This window comes from Lepisma saccharinum, chromosome 23 (genome assembly GCF_977018435.1).
Source record: "Lepisma saccharinum chromosome 23, izLepSacc3.1, whole genome shotgun sequence".
NCBI lineage: Eukaryota > Metazoa > Arthropoda > Insecta > Zygentoma > Lepismatidae > Lepisma > Lepisma saccharinum.
The window spans coordinates 52,224,844-52,244,345 of NC_139251.1; the positions used below are offsets into that span (position 1 = coordinate 52,224,844).

Below are 19,502 nucleotides of genomic sequence, written 5' to 3' on the forward strand. Positions count from 1 at the left end.
TTTGGAAGGATGGCAGATCTTAGAAAACATTTAATAATTCATACTGGAGAGATGCTCCATGTGTGTTCTATGTGTAACAAATCATTTCAATGGAAGTATAGACTTGAAAAACATTTAATAATTCATACTGGAGAGAAACCCCATGTGTGTTCAACATGTAACAAATCATTTGCATGGAAGGATAGCCTTGAAAAACATTTAATAATTCATACTGGAGAGAAGCCCCATGTATGTTCAACATGTAACAAATCATTCGGAAGGATGGCAGATCTTAGAAAACATTTAATAATTCATACTGGAGAGAAGCCCCATGTGTGTTCAACATGTAACAAACCATTTGCACGAGAGAATGAACTTAGGAGACATTTAATAATTCATACTGGAGAGAAACCCTACCTTTGTTCAACATGTAACAAATCATTTGCATGGAAGGATAGCCTTGAAAAACATATAATAATTCATACTGCAGAAAAGCCCCATATGTGTTCAACATGTAACAAATCATTTAAAAGGATCACAGATCTTAGAAAACATTTAATAATTCATACTGGAGAGAAGCCCCATGTGTGTTCAACATGTAACAAATCATTTGCATGGAAGGATGGCCTTAAAAAACATTTAATATTTCATACTGGAGAGAAACCCTACGTTTGTTCAACGTGTAACATATCATTTGCATGGAAGCATGGCCTTGAAAAACATTTAATAATTCATACTGGACAGAAGCCTCATGTGTGTGCAACGTGTAACAAATCATTTGCATGGAAGCATGGCCTTGAAAAGCATTTAATAATTCATACTGGAGAGAAACCCCATGTGTGTTCAACATGTAACAAATCATTTGCACGGAAGGAGAGCCTTGAAAAACATTTAATAATTCATACTGGAGAGAAGCCTTATGTGTGTTCAACATGTAACAAATCATTTAGAAGGAAGGATAGTGTTGAAAAACATTTAATAATTCATACTGGAGAGAAGCCCTATGTGTGTTCAACGTGTAACAAATCATTTGAACGGAAGGATAGTCTTGAAAAACATTTAATAATTCATACTGGAGAGAAGCCCCATGTGTGTTCAACATGTAACAAATCATTTGTATGGAAGTATAGCCTTCAAAAACATTTAATAATTCATACTGGAGAGAAACCCCATGTGTGTTCAATATGTAACAAATCATTTGTATGGAAGGCAGATCTTAGAAAACATTTAATAATTCATACTGGAGAGAAGCCCCATGTGTGTTCAACATGTAAAAAATCATTTGGAAGGAAGGCAGATCTTAGAAAACATTTAATAATTCATACTGGAGAGAAGCCCCATGTGTGCTCAACATGTAACAAATCATTTGCACGAAAGAATGATCTTAGGAAACATATAATAATTCATACTGGAGAGAAGCCCCATGTGTGCTCAACATGTAACAAATCATTTGCACGAAAGAATGATCTTAGGAAACATTTAATAATTCATACTGGAGAGAAACCCTTTTTATGTTGAGTGTAATAATGCCTTTACACTGAAGTCATATCTTAGAAAACATTAACTAATAAATACTGGAGAGAAACCCTTGCTTTGTTCAATGTTTAACAAATCATTTGCTCGGAATTAAGGTCTTGAAAAACATTTAAGAATTCATACTTTAGAGAAGCCCCATGTGTGTTCAACATGTAACAAATTATTTGCATGAAAGAATGATCTTAGAGAACATTTAATAGTTCATACTGGAGAGAAACCCTTCGCATGCTCAGTGTGTAATGATTAGAGTTGCATAAAGCCAGCTTTTTTGAACAAACCCAGAACCCCTGGCATCGTAGCATGCTTTGCTAACCATTCTGCCACAGTGGTTGGCAAAATTATGTTGCAGTAGGTACTAGAGCTAAACATGCAATCGTGGAGTTTCAGTATTATGGTCCAAAGTAGTGGAAAAAAATTAAGCCCTCCCTCCCTCCCGACCAGAAACACATGGTCACTTACAGGCAAAGGGTGTCACACAGGGTGCAGCTTGGAGCTTTTTGTTCTTATCGTTTACATTCAATTCTGATAAATTTTCAAATAGTACTGTATTCCTCAAATTTACTGTGGTTTCAAATTTCCTTTAATTTTTTTATACCATTACCATTGAGTAGCCTTGAAATTCTATGTTTAGTAAATAATCTAATATATAAAAATGGATGTGTGTGTTTGTGTGTTTGTTTGTTCCCGCATAACACTCGAATGCCTGGAGCGATTTCAACCAAACTTGATATGCATATAATTTTCAACCTGAAAAGAAATACTGTGGGGTAAGACACCCCTGGCACCCCTGAGGGTGGGGTGGGAAGGGGTGACAAGTAATAATGATCATAAACGACGATATTAGTGTGGAATCCATAGTTTTCAGGGTTTCTAATATGAATAGTGACACTCCCAATGCCGATCAACTCCAAGACACCTCTGGTACTCCTAGGGGTGTGGGTGGGAAGGGTTGACATGTAAAAATGATCGAAAATGACTGACAGTGAAATCCATAGTTTTCGGGGTCTCTAGGATGAATATTGATACTCAAAATGCCGTTCAACAACAAGACACCCCAGGCACCCCTAGGGTGGTGTTGGAAGGGGGTGAAATGCAAATACAATCGTAAACGACAGATATTAGTGTGGAATCCATAGTTTTCGGGGTTGCTGAGATGAAAAGTGACACTCCCAATACCGTTCAACTTCAAGACACCCCTGGCACCCCTAGGGGTGGGAAGCAGTTGACATGTAAATCGACCGATATTAGTGTGGATTCCATAGTTTTCCGGCCCGCTGATATTAATAGTGACACTCCCAATGCCGTTCAACTCCAAGTTCATTTTACACTATTGATAGAATTCATTATTTTCGTGTCTAATAGAAGATTGGGACAAATAAATACCTGGGCAATGCCGGGCAATCAGCTAGTATATATATAAAAAATTAAATAATATGTTTTAGCAATTATTATTATAATAAAGAACATATCTGAATGTGAATTAAGAAAGAAAAATATATTCTTTCTTGACTGCTTTGAAAAAGCCAGATCAGGTATTAAAATGAATGGACTGTTTGGTAGCCTTACATCAATGGCTGTACAAACTAAAGCTACCAATTTTGCAGACTTTTCAAACCTGCCTCTCTACACAAGAACATATTAAGTTATGCAAGGACAAAATATCTTTTTTAAAAAATCTTGAAAAAGCATGGATGTTATTTTTTATGGCTTTTTATAGATTCCCATTTAAATATTACATAGCTGGAGGAGAAGGGGTGGGGGTATGGCTCCTCCCCTGAGTACAGGTAGGCATAAAGTAATGTTGTCACCTTGTTCCAGGTTTAATCCCCAATGAAAGCACAGTGGTTCAAGTCCCATTTTAAGCTGTAGGTCGAACACCAATTAATGTGTATGAGCATAAAGTGGGCTTAAAGAAACAAAACGTTACTTATAGAAAGCCATATTTTTAAAAAAATGTAATTCGTGCCAAATCTATTTCAGTTTTGGGGCCACAATGCACTAGGGCAGTGCCTCTCAACTGGCAGGCTGTGGCCCGGTACCCAGCTTTGTCATGAATATACTAAGCCATGAGAGTTCATTAAATCAAATGGTTGCCAAGTATTTTAAACGAAATTTTATATTTGTCAAAAAGCCTAGACATATATTCCATTATTTATTAATACTTAATTTCAAGTGTGCATATTAAAGCATAAAGTTAAAAAAATAGAAATTTGATTTTTTTTTGAGAAGGGTGAATTTACCTTGCTGTGGTGCCACAATGTTTGAGAACCACTACATTAGGTTGCCAAAATACACCACATCTGTACCATGACCAAGTTTAGTGGCCATTAAGTCAAATTATATGTGATACACTTGAGAACCAGAATACAAATATGTTATGCCAAATACAATTGTAATGGAGTTTGATAGTAGATTTTTGTTTATAGACATAATTCAAGAAGAAACTGTATCATGAAGGTTACATTTGATTAAGTGAGTTAAAATATGTAGCAACATTTCTTCTTCTTTTGCTTTTTGTGCAAATCCAAATATTGAAAATCGATACCCAGGTTCGATACCGAGTGGAGCCACATTGCGCAGTAGTTTGGATCCCAATTTTAACTGTAGGTCCAGTCCCGATGATCCTATCTGTGCATTAAGTGGACTTAACAAACAAGTCACACATTGAAAATTATACTATTAGATTCTATTTACAATATATGTAAAACTACTCAAGTTATGTGAGTGTATATACTATTTCGATATATTTAAAAAAAAAAAACACTGAAATTTGAAAATAACATTTGGGAGAAACTATCCATTCAAAAAAGCTATCATTTTTGCAAAATGCTTTGTCTGCTATGAATTCTATGTTGTACTTTAAATTTACATATGGACATCTTTTCACAGTAGAGAGATAAATAAAAGTGGTGAAATAAAATTAATGCAGCCAAGCAATGTATTTTCATTGATGTACAACATTTTGGGAAAAGTAGCTTAAAAAAGCTGTTTTTTTTTCTCCAAAAAGGGCTGCTTTTTCCGACCACTTCCAACTCTAGTAATGATTCATTTAAACTAAAGTCAAATCTTTGGAAACATTTAACAATTCATACTGGAGAGACACCCTACCCTTGCTCAACATGTAATAAATCATTTACACGGAAGGAAGGACTTGAAAAACATTTAAGAATTCATACTGGAGAGAAGTCCGGTGTGTGTTCAACATGTAACAAATCATTTACACAGAAAGAAGCTCTCAGACGACATTCAGTAATTCATACGTTAGATAAACCTTGTGTGTGTTCAACATGCAAGAAATCGGTTACACGGAAGGAAATTCTTAGAAGACATTTGAGAATTCATACTGGAGAGAAACTCTGTGTGTGTTTGCATGGAAGGAAGATCTTGGAAAACATTTAATAATTCAAGCTGGAGAGAGGCCCCATGTTTGTTCAACATGCAAAAGATCTTTTATATGGAAGGAACATCGTGGAGAACATTTCAGAATTCATACTAGAGAGAAGCCCTATGTGTATTCAAAATGTGAAAAGTCATTTCCATGGAAGCAGGATCTTACACGATATTCAGAAATTCATACAGGTTAAAGCCTATTTTCTATTCAACATTTAATAGATTATTTTGGCAGAATCCAAGTAATTGAAGATATTCAAGGTTTTATACTTGTGTAACCTTTGGTGTTGTGTCATGTATTTGATTTGCAATAAGTAATTAGAAAAAATTGAATTTTTTTATGTGGTGTAAAGAAGTTTGTGTCACAAACGTTTGTTCTTGCACCTGATCGAGAGGTCCTTTCATCAGACTGCAACTTATCTTGTTTTGCTAGGGCCACTCTGGGATCAACAACTACTATACCACCTTAAGCATGGAACTCCTAATTCATTTCCACTCCTCATTGATACTTCAGCATGTAGATACTAATTTTCCATTAAAGTGACTTTTGAATGAGTTTTGGGGACATGTACCATCTAGCATAAGTGATAGAACCTAATTACACCTACAAGATGATGTCTTAATAATTGTATATCTTCAGATCAGGATACATAAAAAAATGACTTCAAGTTTACAACTCATGTAGTTTAGATTAATAATACATTTTTTGAATGATACATAATTTGAGTAACATGCGGCTTCAATTAATCGGTTCTTTTTGTGTTTGCATTATAGTGTGCGTCCATTTCAATCTTCAGCCGAGAGATCGGGAGAAGCGTGGCGGGCGGCGCTGACGGAGATCGCGACATTTGCGGCCTGTAATGCCTGCTTATTTTTATGTACATACCCAGGCATTTATATAAATATTGCATAACGTGCACTAACCTGTGTTATAATTCATCATCTGTAATTCATCCAAGTTCTGCCCTTATATACACAAAAAAATACGTTTTAGAAACGATGTTAAGAGCCACAGATAATAAACATTTTAATCATAGTTTTGACCAGTAACGTACTGCTTAAGTTTATATCCTTGAAAGAGTTTTGTGTCGATGGGGATCATTTGTAGGTTTTGAATGTGCAACATTGTATCAAGATTACGCTGCAGACGAAACCGTTAAGAGTCAATGGTTTTCGTAAGCTTCCTTGCAATCCGAAATCTCAGAGCTCGAGTTTTTTGTTCCTTCGCGTCTAGATGAGGACAGAGCTGTGAATATAGTGGTGAGCAGATGTAAACCAAGAGCGTGTTAATTGCGTACTGTGCGCAAGAGTGTTATTCTTGGTTACTTGCCGTTACTTGTTTGTGTTATTGCAGTGTGTATGTGTGTTGTGTCAGTGAGACGATTGGAATGCCAGCTGCAAGGTTCACATTACGAGGGGTGGCTGATAAGTTCTCGGCCCGACCCAGAAGCACTTTAGCTACAGGCATGAAAGTTTCAGGCTATTCAACGTATTCTCCCCGAAGATCTACACACTTGGCACTTTGTTGCTCCAACTTCTCTAACCCCTCCGAAAAAAAAAGATTTCTCCTGATCTGCAAAAACTGTTCGGCAGCTGCTATAACCTCGTTATCACTTCTAAATTTCTGTCCTTTCAGAACTTTTTCAGTTAGGGAAGAGATAATAATCAGAGGGCGCAAGGTCTGGTGAGTAAGGTGGGTGGTCAATACACTGAAACCCTAGGTCCTTCAGAAAATCCATTGTTCTTCCAGACGCTTGTGAACGGGAGCATTGTCCTGCAGAAACAACACACTTCTTCTCAATTTTCCCCGACGCTTTTCTTTAATAGCATCCTTTAACTTTGCCAGAAGACTGCAGTAATACTCTGATGTTATGTATGGTTTGTCAGTTTGGAAGGTAGTCTGATAACAAAACACCATCCTTATTCCAGAATATTGAGGCAAGCACACCTTCGGACCTCTGTGCTTTGAATTTCTTTGGCCTGGGAGATCCTGAGTGGTGCCACTCGCATGATTGCTGTTTGGTCTTAGGATCAAAGTAGTGGAACCAACTTTCATTCTGGGTAACAAGCCGATTCAAAAAAATCGTCCTTAGAGTTCGCAAAATACCGCAAAATCACCTGAGAAGATGCCACATGTTTGAGTTTCTCATCAGCGTTCAAACGTTTAAGCACCCATTTCGCGGAAAGCTTGTACAATCAACAGCAAATGAATTAGGAGGAAAAAGATTTTCTCGACGAAAAATGAGTTGGCAATGCTGCGAAAACCGAGGCGTTTGTGATAAGATGCTTGAAGAGCCTCAAGCAAAGTTTTCTCAACGCACAACTTCAGTACCGAAGGTCATGTCGATTGGCAACTTTCGGGAGCATGTTGTCTCTCTACCTTTACACAGTTCTCCCCAAATGTCTGTTTGAAAATGATCTGGTGTTCACTTTTTTTTGCCAACGTAGTTCTGTCATTGCAGTAATGTTACAATTTTTTTTTCTTATTTTGCTTTGTTTTTACCATGACAAATATATAATTTGTTGCAACTATGAGGATGGATGTTAATTACATTAAATTGATAAGGAAACACTCCAGAGATAGAACTCCATGCTGAGACCAGGCCTCGAACTCGGAAGCAAGATCGGGGAAGTTTAGTCACATCGTTCTAACTCTCGGCCACGAGTTAGCTTATTATTATTTGTAATTGCTAAGGGGTATTTCATCGCATATTCATCCCTAATATCTGTTTCTGGACACTTAATTTATGAGTGGTATTAGATCCAAAATGTGTTCGTCGGGGAGAATCCGCTTTTTGTTTGACGGGGCGTTTGGGGAGACACATCTCGTTCATATCCGAGAAACAATTCGAGTAAAAATTGACATGTGTGAATGACTGGGGATACTACAGAATAGGTGTGTTCCTTTTTAAAAAAAATACCGGCCTGGGCATTGTTTTTTTGCTTTTATCATATCATGACTCATCCTCATCGTCGTGATTCTTTAACCAGATATGTTCACCCTCGTGAGGGCAGACCTCACCCTCACCCTCCGGAAGACTTGTGAGGGTGAGGGCTACTGCGATCTCGAAGGGTGAGGGAGTTTGATTCCAAATGAACACCTCTGCTTTCAACACGTCTAGTATCCGCATATTCTGCAACAATGCAACTTGCGATCAGTAACTAACTGTCACAAATTTTGACTAAGTAATTTTTTCAATCCACGTTTTGCATAGAAAGGCTAATCGAGACTTGACATACGTTGTAATGTGAGATCCGAACCACTATGTGCTTCCACCGGGTATGGAACCCCGGACCGAAAGAAGTAAATAAAAAAAACGTGGCTATACAGCCCTGGAAACGCCTTGGCCTATCTCCCGGCTGACAGTCTCCCTCCCACAATGAAAGAAGTAAATAGATGAATAAATAGTTCAAAATTGAAATTATATATGCAAGTATTGCTTTCAGTTATCTTCACATGCTCTGGAGCAAATTATGGATCTGCATTACAGGGAAGATTCACGAAGACCCACACTCATTTGATATGCAATGATCGAGATGGAAATTTCTGTGAGGTGGATGCTGGATCGATCCTTGAAAACAGGTCGGGGGGAGAGGATGTCTAGTGTATTGTTTCGCATTTGTAGGTAATTACAAGAGATTTGAGATACAAAAGTAAGTAAGTAATCTCCATAGGTATAAAATACAAATCTATCCTATTCAAATTTTACGATATCACGTGTATCATCAGGAAACCAAACATACCAAATTTTGGAAAGTAGGAGCTAGTAAGTGAAATATATTTCAAGTTGATTTATATTTGATAGAAATTCTATTAAGATGTCAAACCTGAAGCCCATAGTCAAGTTGTATGATGGAAGGATAGAGGATAAGCTTCAAACTTAGTATATGCTCACAAACAAAAATGGTGACTGAATGACCTAGAGCAACGCAAAGCAAAGAAAGCACTCGATAATTGGAAGAAACAATGAGTTACAAGGGCGAAAAAATGTATCTGCTTTGGCAAACTCGACTTTAGTTTGTCTGTTCCAAACTGAAGTACCATATTTTGAGACCATTGTGTCGCATGCTAAATTAATGCAGCCTTGTAAAAATCAGAGTTCAAAATGTTTCAATGAAAATAAATATATCGTCTCTAGGGAAAACAGAAAGAAAGAAAGGACACACTCATTCAAACAAACAAAAAATAAACTTGATTTCCAATGTTTCAAATAATGTTGATGTGTGTTCATTAATGAGTCCACCAGCCATTGTTGTCGATTACCTCACGTAATCTTCTGGGCATAGATTCAACAAGTCTATGACAAATACGTGGCCTGTTCTGTATAGTTCTCCATACGTCATACACATGGCCATGTAATTCTTCTCTTGTTCTTTCATAGCCAGGTTCCCATTCTCCCACCATAATGGACCATACGTTTTCAATTGGATTGAGGTCTGGTGATTTTGCTGGCCATTGGAATGGCTGAATGTCAGGGTGATGTGCAAGCCATTGCTTCGTTCTTTTGGATGTATGGATACTGCAATTATCATGAACGAAGTTGATGATGGGCATTTCCTCCCAAGGATAAATAACGCGAACTGTCGGTAGCATATGTTCTTCAAGCACTTGAATATATTCTTCGGAATCCATCCTCGAGGATATTTCTACAATATCTCCTGCACCAGCTGCACTGATCCACGTCCAAAATGCCACTGAAATTCTTCCACTTCTCCGATTGCTACGAACATATTTTGGATCATAACGAGTTCTGTCCGGTCGCCACAAATTAATTTGGCCATCTTCATCCGAACAAAATACTTTCTCGTCAGTCCAAATTACGGTTTCCCAAAAGTCATTTGTCATGGGTAGATATTGTAAAGCGAACCCAAGATGAACATTTACGTGTTGCGCTGTGAGTTGCACTTTCTTCGCTGGTGTTATGTGCCGTATCCCCACAGCTTGTAGACACCTTCGTATTGTATCACTTGAACACTGCAGTTGTAAATGTCTGGCAACAATACTGGCTGGAGAAAATGGATGATTTGCAATGTGTTCCACAATAGCAGCATCTTGCTCTCCCGATGTCACTCTGCGGTGCCCTGTTTTCCTTCTTATTTTCAGGCCCTCTTCTCCTTCATGTTGAAAACGCTCTATCCAATGACGAACAACATTTTCTTGCCTTCCAATGGCTATTGCGATATCGGAAATTGTGCGGCCACATTCGAACATGCCAATTATAAGACCACGAGTAGCTTCAGATGTGTATGGCATCTTGACTCCGTAGCTCCAATGAACGATTGCTCGTCCTGGCCAGGTTTCCGACTACCACATCGCAAGTCATTCACTTGGTCTTCAATTAAGGGTTGCTAACCCTATTTTCAAAAAAATATCGTTGATATGCAAGGAAAATATCAGGGATGGTCACGACATTACGATCCAACAATTCAAAAACTGATGCTACTGAATTTCTACTTACGAAATTTCATCGCCGATACTTGTCATACGAAATGAAATGTGTATTTGTTTCGGAAAACTTACAGGTGTAAATTATCATCCCAGTAGAGTAATCAGAGTGCTAGGCACGATAATTGTCACTATTATTGTTTATACTGTATAACCAATAGCATAGTTACTAAAGTTTCAATGAATGATGTAACCCTTTATCACCTTACCAATAATCATAACCAATATTAACACTCGAATCTAAGTCAATCGAATATACAGCTTGTCTAGGGAGGGCGGAAATGACAATTTTTCCATCCCATGAATAAGCTATAGCGTCCCTGGGCTAGTGTGCTGCATAATTTCTACATTTAATTTGACAAATCATTTTAAAAGATCTATATTTTTGTTCCTCAGGTCCCAGGAGCTTAACAAAAATATTCTTAACTAGCAAATGTTAACAAACCTGAAACTTTTGGGGCCAAGTGTCCCTCTTTCAGATGCCAGAATTTGAACCCTAAAATAATAATTCCGAATTTAAGAAAAGTAGCATGTTGAATGGCAGTGGGTAATTAGAGGTGCTGTGCGTATTATTCTTTACAAATTCATTTTTGTTCTGAAGAAAGTTGCCATTCCGATACGGACAGAATATTTCGGAAGTCCTTAAACATTCTGAGTCTGAGTTTTATGCACAAATAGGCAAACCGTGACGAGATCTACAGTTTAAACTAGAATCCGAATCACTATGTGCCTCCACCGGGCATCGAACCGAGAACTCCTTGATTACAATGCGGCGACGATTTCCTTGCGCCATCGTGGAGGCTCTCTTAATCAGTTGTATATGCATAAATTAGCATAAATTAATTTAAAGTATATTTCTCATATTACATAGAATTCATTATCACCACAGTCGGGTAAAATAGTTTTATTGAAAATAGAGGAATATCTATCGCTCTTCTCGTTTTAGTATTTCTTATAAAATCAGAAGCATTTACAGCACTGTCACAATGTAGAGCCGCGATTGAATACAGAAACAGCAATACTTCAAACTTTGAAATCGACACCGAGGGTGATATTTTTGTTATTTCACATCACTGTTCTACAAGTCTCGGATAATCGCAATGATGAAGGTGATAGATGGAAGTGGGATACAGACAATGACACATCCTCACCTTACTTCGAAGCGCGTGCGCTAACCAATTAGCCACGGGGTTGGCTTTTTTGTGTTTATCAGTTCACCAAATTAATTTATTCGTCATTCAAGATCCAGAGCTAGAAAAGCAACATAAAATAATGAAAACAGACAACATACCATTCACTTATCATCACCCAACAATTTCATGCTGACCAAATCCACACACGAACCTCTTTTGGCATTCGTTTTGCAGAATGGCCTTGGGGATTAAACATCACCCATTTGCTAGTGAAGATAAAATAAATAGAACATTCAGAAACAACACCAATGTCCAGACCGGTATTCGAACCTAGGATCCCTGACGTAAAATCGTCTAGTGCTACCACTCAGTCAATTTTCACATAGAAACTTATACTTACACACCTCTTCCTTACATATGTGTTTTGTTTTACCTGCTGCACTTCTCTTATGGTGAATTCTAACCCCTCATTTCAGGTTTATCTCATGTTTATAGCTATTGCTTTGTAGTGAATGATAATCCTATTACGCCATGTGAATCTTACTCCAAAAAAAAAAACCTGTTAGAGGATGGAAACGGTACGTGTGTAATGTTGTTAAAAGTCTGCTTTGGTTAGCTTTTTTAATGTATTAAATGAATATTGCATTTTCATTTCGTGTTGAGGCATATTTTCGTCACCTAGATTTTGCATTTAAAATATGTAGGTCCAGTATATATTAGTCATTGTGAATTCGAGTCCATTAAAACATTTTGCATTGTTGCGAGATTATCTATGAGGCGTAATGAATAAGTAGAGAAAATGCAACTTGTATATCAAAATTGCTATGTCCAACTGATCTCCGAAAGTATTGTTTAGCACGTCACATTTCAAGTATAGTCCATGATTGTATCTAGTATATGAACGAGATGTGTCTCTCCTCTCAAAATCCATGGCTTGTCCCCACCGAACGAAGTGTGTCACTTATAAATAAGTGTCCGAAAGCAGGTATTAGTCATGAACAGAACAAAAAATACTCCAGAGCAATTACAAATTTTATACTCCAGTTCATGGCCGGGAGTTATTGATGGTCTCCCCACCTTATCTGCTTTAGGTTCCGGGTTCGAGTCCTGGTCTGGCAATCTCTTTTCTAAGTGTGTCTTCATCAATTTAATCTCATTATCATCCATCTTCATAGTTTCGATTAATTGTAAAAGTGACATAAAAGCAAAGCAAAATAAGAACAAATACAAATAATTGTAAAATGACTACAACGTCAGAACTACATTTGAAAAATAAAATGCAAGCAGAAGCTTCATCTTCAAACAGGCATTTGGGGAGAATTGTGTAGACAGACAGCATGCTCCCGAAAGTTGCCAATCCACGTGTAGCATGACCTTCAATACTGGAGTTGAGTTGTGCTTTTCAGGAAAGTTTGCTCGATGCTCCTCAAGCATCTTATCAAGATTGCCTCGCTGTTCGCAGCATTGCCAACTCATTTTTCATCGAGAAAATCTTTTTTCTCCTAATTCATTTGCTGTTGATTGTACATGTCCAACTGATCTTGGATTATTGACCAGACACGTTCTTTGGATATGTGCAAGGTCTCAGCTATCGCTTGAAGACAAATTCGTCTGTTACTCAAAATCAGGTCATGAACTTCATCCACTTTTTCCAGAGTTGATACTGACACTGGCCTCCCACACCTTTCACCATCTTCGGTGGAAAAATCACCACGCTTAAAGTTTGAGCACCATTTCTTCACAGTGGAGTGTGAAGGGCAATGTACACCCAATGTGTCTAGCATGCAACCATGGATTTCCCTCGGCGACTTCTGTTACAGGAAAAAGAACTTCATGACACCTCGCAACTCCTCCTTGGTAAATTCCACATTTGGCTGCACCATGCTTCAATCAATGCCCTGTAAAGGAAAAACCGTTAGTGATACGATCATCCCAGCTGGCACTTAAACTTCAAAAGATCAATGGTTCAAATGCAATGCATGATTTCAGGATGACATGTGCGGAAGGGAGTCAGGCCGAGAACTTAACAGACCCCCCCTCCCTCGTAGAACAAAGAATTTTTATGTATGATGCTTACGTGAAAACAGACTCGTGTCGAGACGTGTGTAGGTAATTTGTACAGAAATTTCCAGGCGTTTCACCTCCACATAGAGATACGGTTAGACATCTTGTCCTTAAATTACGAGAAACTGGATCGTTAAATTGTAAAACACCTAAGCAAAAATGACGGATTCTAACCGAAGCAAAACTCGATGAAATTGGTGCAGAGTTAGAACGTTCTCCAAACAAACCTCTATGCCATGTTTCACAGGAGATGGGCGTGTCAAAATCATCAGCACATACAGCCACTAAGCTACTAAAATTAAAACCGTACAGAGTTTCTATAGTGCAAGAATTACGGCCCCCTGACAACGTAAGTAGAGTAAATTTCTGTAATTGGGTTTTGCAGAATATTGTAGATGGTATTGTTGATCCACAGTTAATATTTTTTTTCGGATGAGGCCTGGTTTCACTTGCGTGGTCATGTTTGTTCACAGAACAATAGATACTGGAGCACTGAAAATCCCCGAATAATACACGAAGTTCAGTTACATGATGCAAAAATTGGTGCGTGGTGTGCTGTAAGTGCAAAAAGAATAATAGGGCCTATATTTTTTGAAGACTCAATAAATTCAGAGAGGTACCGCACACAAATACTCGCACCGTTTTTTCAGTTGTTATCAGATAATGAGAGACAATATGGGTATTTTCAACAAGATTCGGCCATAGCCCATACCGCCGCTGATTCTTTGGACGCTATAAGGGAGGTGTTTGATGACAGAATAATTTCTAGAGGTTTATGGCCTTCACGTTCGCCAGATCTTACCGTATGTGACTTTTATATGTGGGGAACCTTAAAGAATCGAGTCTACCGAAATAACCCTCATAGCATCGACGAACTAAAAGACAATATAAGGGCACAACTTGGAAGAATTACGGAAGAAGAACTTTTGCGTGTGTATCAAAATTTCATCAAACGATGCCAGGAATGTGTGAATGTAGGTGGACATCACTTTGAACAAATCTTATTACTCAGGTTAGTGCTAGTTTTGCAATATTTATATAAATGTCTCCATATGTCCAAAAAAATAAGCGGGCATTACAAGCCGCAAATGTCGGCATCTCCGTCAGCGCCACCCGCCATGCTTCTCCCGATCTGTTGGCTGAAGATCGAAATGGACGCACGGTACTTCAGTACTTCCAATCAGTAAATGATTAAACATTGGTTTTCCACTCGTTTGTTTTGTTCACTTGGCTAAGGTCTTATATCTATAAAAAATGATCATGATCTGCAATCTTCCTATTTCCTGTGTACCTACTATACCTTCCTATGCAGTATGTTTGTACACGTTTTGTAGACGGATTAAAACTATGAGTTCACTAGACAATAGGCCAACCTTTGCTATGTTCGTGAATGCATAAAATTATGTTAAACATGCATAACTGGAGGCAACTTATACCAGGCATGACTCCTGAGACTCAGATTGCAAGACTGAGCTAGACTCTAAGTAAACATATTGAGAACATATTAATGGGTCTGAAAACTGACTGGAAACTTACGAATTTAAAATCAATTAAATTGGACTCTGTTCAAGTGGGAATGAGCCTTTCTGTAAAAATCTTGAATTTTTTTAGGCATATGATGTAGATGTTTTCAGTTTACGTAGGATTCTATTCGTTCCAAATTACATCCAAATTGAAAAAAATGTAGTTTTATATTAAAGTAGAAGATTCTGAGAAGCGTATAAGGTCATTTAGGTTTATTTTCACCCCCAGGCTTCATTTTTCAAAGGAGAAGAAAACTTGTGAAGTCATCTCTTTGTTCTCTGTTTATGACATAGCATCTGTATTAACTGTCACACACTAATTTTCCACACAATAACTTTTAATGAAAAACAGCTGGTTCTTCCATGGTGAGCATATGACCTTTACTCCAAAATAATTTAGGAAAAAAAATCCGTTTTGTTTGCAAATATATGAATTACTGTCAGAATTTTCCTACAAAATCACACCTGTCACTATGGAATCTCCCTAATATATAAACTGTTCATCTCTGTACACCCAGATTTTGACCAAATCTTATATACATTCTTTTAGAAAGAATTCTTAATAATTTTCATGATTAACTTGAATAGTTGAGTGAAATTCACTTGCTCGCTCACATGTTTCAGATGTTTTGTTCTGGCCCAACACCTGCCTGGTTCAGTATACTAGCTATCAAAATCGTTGTTTATTGCACAACATGTTAGCAATAAGTTCTTTGTTGCACAAAGTGCAGGAAATCACATATGAAACAGCCAGTTGCCGTAACACCTTTGACACATTAAACTCGTGCAACTTTTGTAAAGCACCATGGAATGCAAAAAATTATGCAGCTACTAGACGTACCATTTTGTAAAGATTGTATTCCTTTTAATCCCAATGGGTGCCTCCTTCATTTTTTTAAAAATTCAGTTTTGGCATTAAATATCTCAATCAAATAGTTAAGGTAGGCATGCAAAGAAAGCATATTTTGGAAAGAAATGCAGAAATTTTGGAAAATTTGTTCCAACCACAAAGCTTTCCTTCATTCATTGCTGCCCGCTTATTATTTAAGTGTTGGTTAAATTTTGGTGAATTGAATTTGCACATTCCTGCTATGAGACAGGATCACTATTTTTTGTGTCAATTAGGACACATGGTTATGTACCCAATTTCCAAGTTTTTTAAAAGTATCTTCCAAAATGTGGGGACATAAAGTGATGTCTTCGGAAACTAGTATTTTGTCGTGATTACCTCGCAAATTGCATCCTTAAGTCCCATGTCTCAGCCCAATTTAAATAACATTTACGACCTTCCCTTGAAAATATATATATATATATATATATATATATGTTTTTATAAACACTGCAGTAACTGTATTCTCATTCGAGTATATATACACTGCTCGCAATTAAAATTGCAACACCCAGAAGGAAATGAGATAGAAACACGAAACGTGGCAAATATGTAGTTCATAATAAGATAAGAAAATGATTACAGTTAGAGCTCGGTGGTGTGACATGTGACACGTAGAACATGGTTGCATAAACCCAAGGAGCTAGTAGCGTGTACAGCCTCCACGGGCGGCAATAACTGCTGCAACACTGCGAGGCATGGGCAGAATGAGTCTATTGATGTCTGCTTGCGGTATGGCGTCCCAAGCGGCTTCCACACGCTGCCAGAGGTCTTCAACATTACGTGCCGGAAACCTGAGTTGGGCCAGCCGGCTACCCACCATGGACCAGACATGTTCAATTGGTGACATATCCGGCGAACGTGCTGGCCAAGGAAGCAGGGGCACGTGGTTAGCTTCCATAAATGCGAGGACATTCCTTGCAACATGGGGGCGCACGTTATCCTGTTGAAAAGTGGCATTATGCAGTTCATGGATTAATGGGACAGCAACAGGGGTTGAGATCCTGTGTGATGTACCGTTGGCTGTTCAATGTCCCTTGAATGTGTACGAGACGCGAACGAACACCTATGGCGATGGCACCCCATACCATGATACCCAATTAATGCCCTGTGTGATGATGCATGATGCAGGCGTCATGAAGCCTAGTGCTACGGTGCCGCCACACGGGTGTACGTTCATCATGATGTTGTATACAAAAGCGGGATTCATCAGAGAACACTACTGCATTCCACTCCGCCATCCATGCACGACGGTCTTGGCACCATCTCAGACGCAAACACCTATGCTCTAGCGACAGAGGAATCCGCAATAGTGGGCACGGGGAAAAAATTCCCCGGTTCGCCAAACGACGAAGCACGGTTCGTGGGGACACTGGACGTTGTAAAGCATCCCGTACTTCATGCGCAATCCTCGTTGACGTGGCCGTTCTGTCTGTAAGGGCCATGCGTATCAGACGTCTCTCCTCTCGTTCCATCGTCCGACGCGGGCGTTGTGAAACTCTACGTCGCTCTACAGTGCCTTCCTGGACCCACTGGTTCCATACACGGATCACTGTGGATGCATTCCATGCTACACGGGCACCGATCTCACGGTAGGATAATCCGCATTCACAGTATGCAACAATTCGGCCGCGATCGAACTGGGAAACCTGCTGGAATTGCTGCCGTATTCGACGACGTGGCATTGCTGACCGATTTTAACACACTACACTCATGACCATGCACTTTCACTGCTCTTCTGCACCTATCTGACCTGCTACAGGTACCACTTACCAGATGGCATGGCAGGCGCACATGACGCATGACGGCCTTGAACACCTAATTATTTCCTTCTGCACCTCTCCTCTACACACTGTGCACATTTCGTCCGATTCCGATTACTCCTTCTGGGTGTTGCATTTTTAATGGCGAGCAGTTTATATGTGTGTGTGTGTGTGTGTGTGTGTTAAGGAAACTTCGAATACGTACACAATTTACTGTTGGCATCTATTTTCTTATTTTACATTACTCCCTTTTGAATATGTGTAAAACATATGTTGTACATGAAAGTTATACATGTTTTATGTACAAAAGAATAATATTCGGAATGCATTTATGATGCATTTTCAGCCATTCAAAAATACAGTTTGTGTACTTGTTTACCATTATTAATTAATGTGAAATTGAACGTTTTTTTTAAAAAAATGTTTAAAATAATTTGTTCCAAGACAAATGCTTTAACACCGACTTCTACCCCCTTTTTGTGTAATTTACGGGAATGATAACGTCTTTGACACTATCACTACTAATAATCGTTATAATGGTGTTATTATTCTTCTTCTTCTTCTTATTATTATTATTGTCACCTTTATCCTGGTACTTCCCCCTTCCCTCCCTCAGACAAAAGTTCGTGGTTGCACCTTTGGTGCATGTGAGTGGGTGTTGAGAGGCGGCAATACACAAGGTTGAAATAGAAAACATCTGCTTGTGGCCTTGCATTTTTTGAAAATTCGCCTTGGAAACCAGGAATTATACTTGAATTTTATCATGGTCCTAGAGTAGCCACCCTGAGTGGGTAACCACCCTGGTCCTCGGTCATGTAGGGGCCTCGTGTCCCATGAGGTTGATACGAAAAAACGTAATAAATGGAAGTGAGGAAAATAGAAAAGTATAATTTTTGTGGGCAATAAAATTAAAACCTTTTTTTTATCTTGCCTTATATTCTAGTTTAACGTTATAATTTGAAAGAATACATCAAATCAGAGGTGGGCGGGAGCTCTAAGCCTAAGGGGCCCCGAAAAAGTCAAAGTAATTCTCATTTCTCGTGTGAAACATTAACACAAAAATTGCTTGGACATTTTTATCCATTTAATATTTTCTTGAATAAACAGCTTTTGTCTTGGCTTTTCTTCTGTCTCGTGACCTTGCATAGCCTATCAGATTTTAATATGTTAATGAGAGCACCTTAAACTGCCACGGAGTAAAGTATGGGCATTTAAATGCTTCTGTTGTTTTAAACTGAAGAAGGGTATGGATAATATTAGCAGTTCTTCCTTCCTTCCTACAACTTTTATATGCAGCTATTGCCCTCTGTAATAGGTACGAAGATGATTTATCTTCCGAATTTCCTGATAAAGTTCTAAGTTTCAGGAATGTGCTTAAATCTGAAATCAAGTGCTTTGGCAAAGTTTCTTCTCCTTGATAGCTCTACACTAGCTTCCAGTTTTCTCTGTATCTTTCTATTTGTTTCCTACTCTTCAAGTAACAACCACGAAAAAAGAACTATCTTTCTCAAAATTGAAACTTAGAAACAACTTCTGGAAGGTAGTGTAGAGTCCAAATTTAGCAGACTCCGTTATCTCACTCTTGAACAAGAAAGACAAGATCTAATGTAAAAGTGTCATTTGCTAGCGAGAAGCCAGCTTTCTGTTAAGCAAGGTGGTTTGATTTAAATCAGGTTGATTTATCACTAATGTGATTGATTTACGGCTGTAATTTTGTCACGAATTTTTCACGTAAATTGAGCGTTTCTGCAAACATTTTCATTTTTATGATAAAAACGA

At 38.3% G+C, this 19,502-nt stretch overlaps 1 protein-coding gene across 1 annotated transcript in view; it reads left to right on the plus strand.

Moving 5' to 3' along the window:
- The window catches only part of LOC146005505 (uncharacterized), a 106,092-nt gene that overhangs the window by 68,787 nt on the left and 17,803 nt on the right, over window positions 1–19,502 (plus strand). The gene's annotated exons all lie outside the window — the stretch shown is intronic.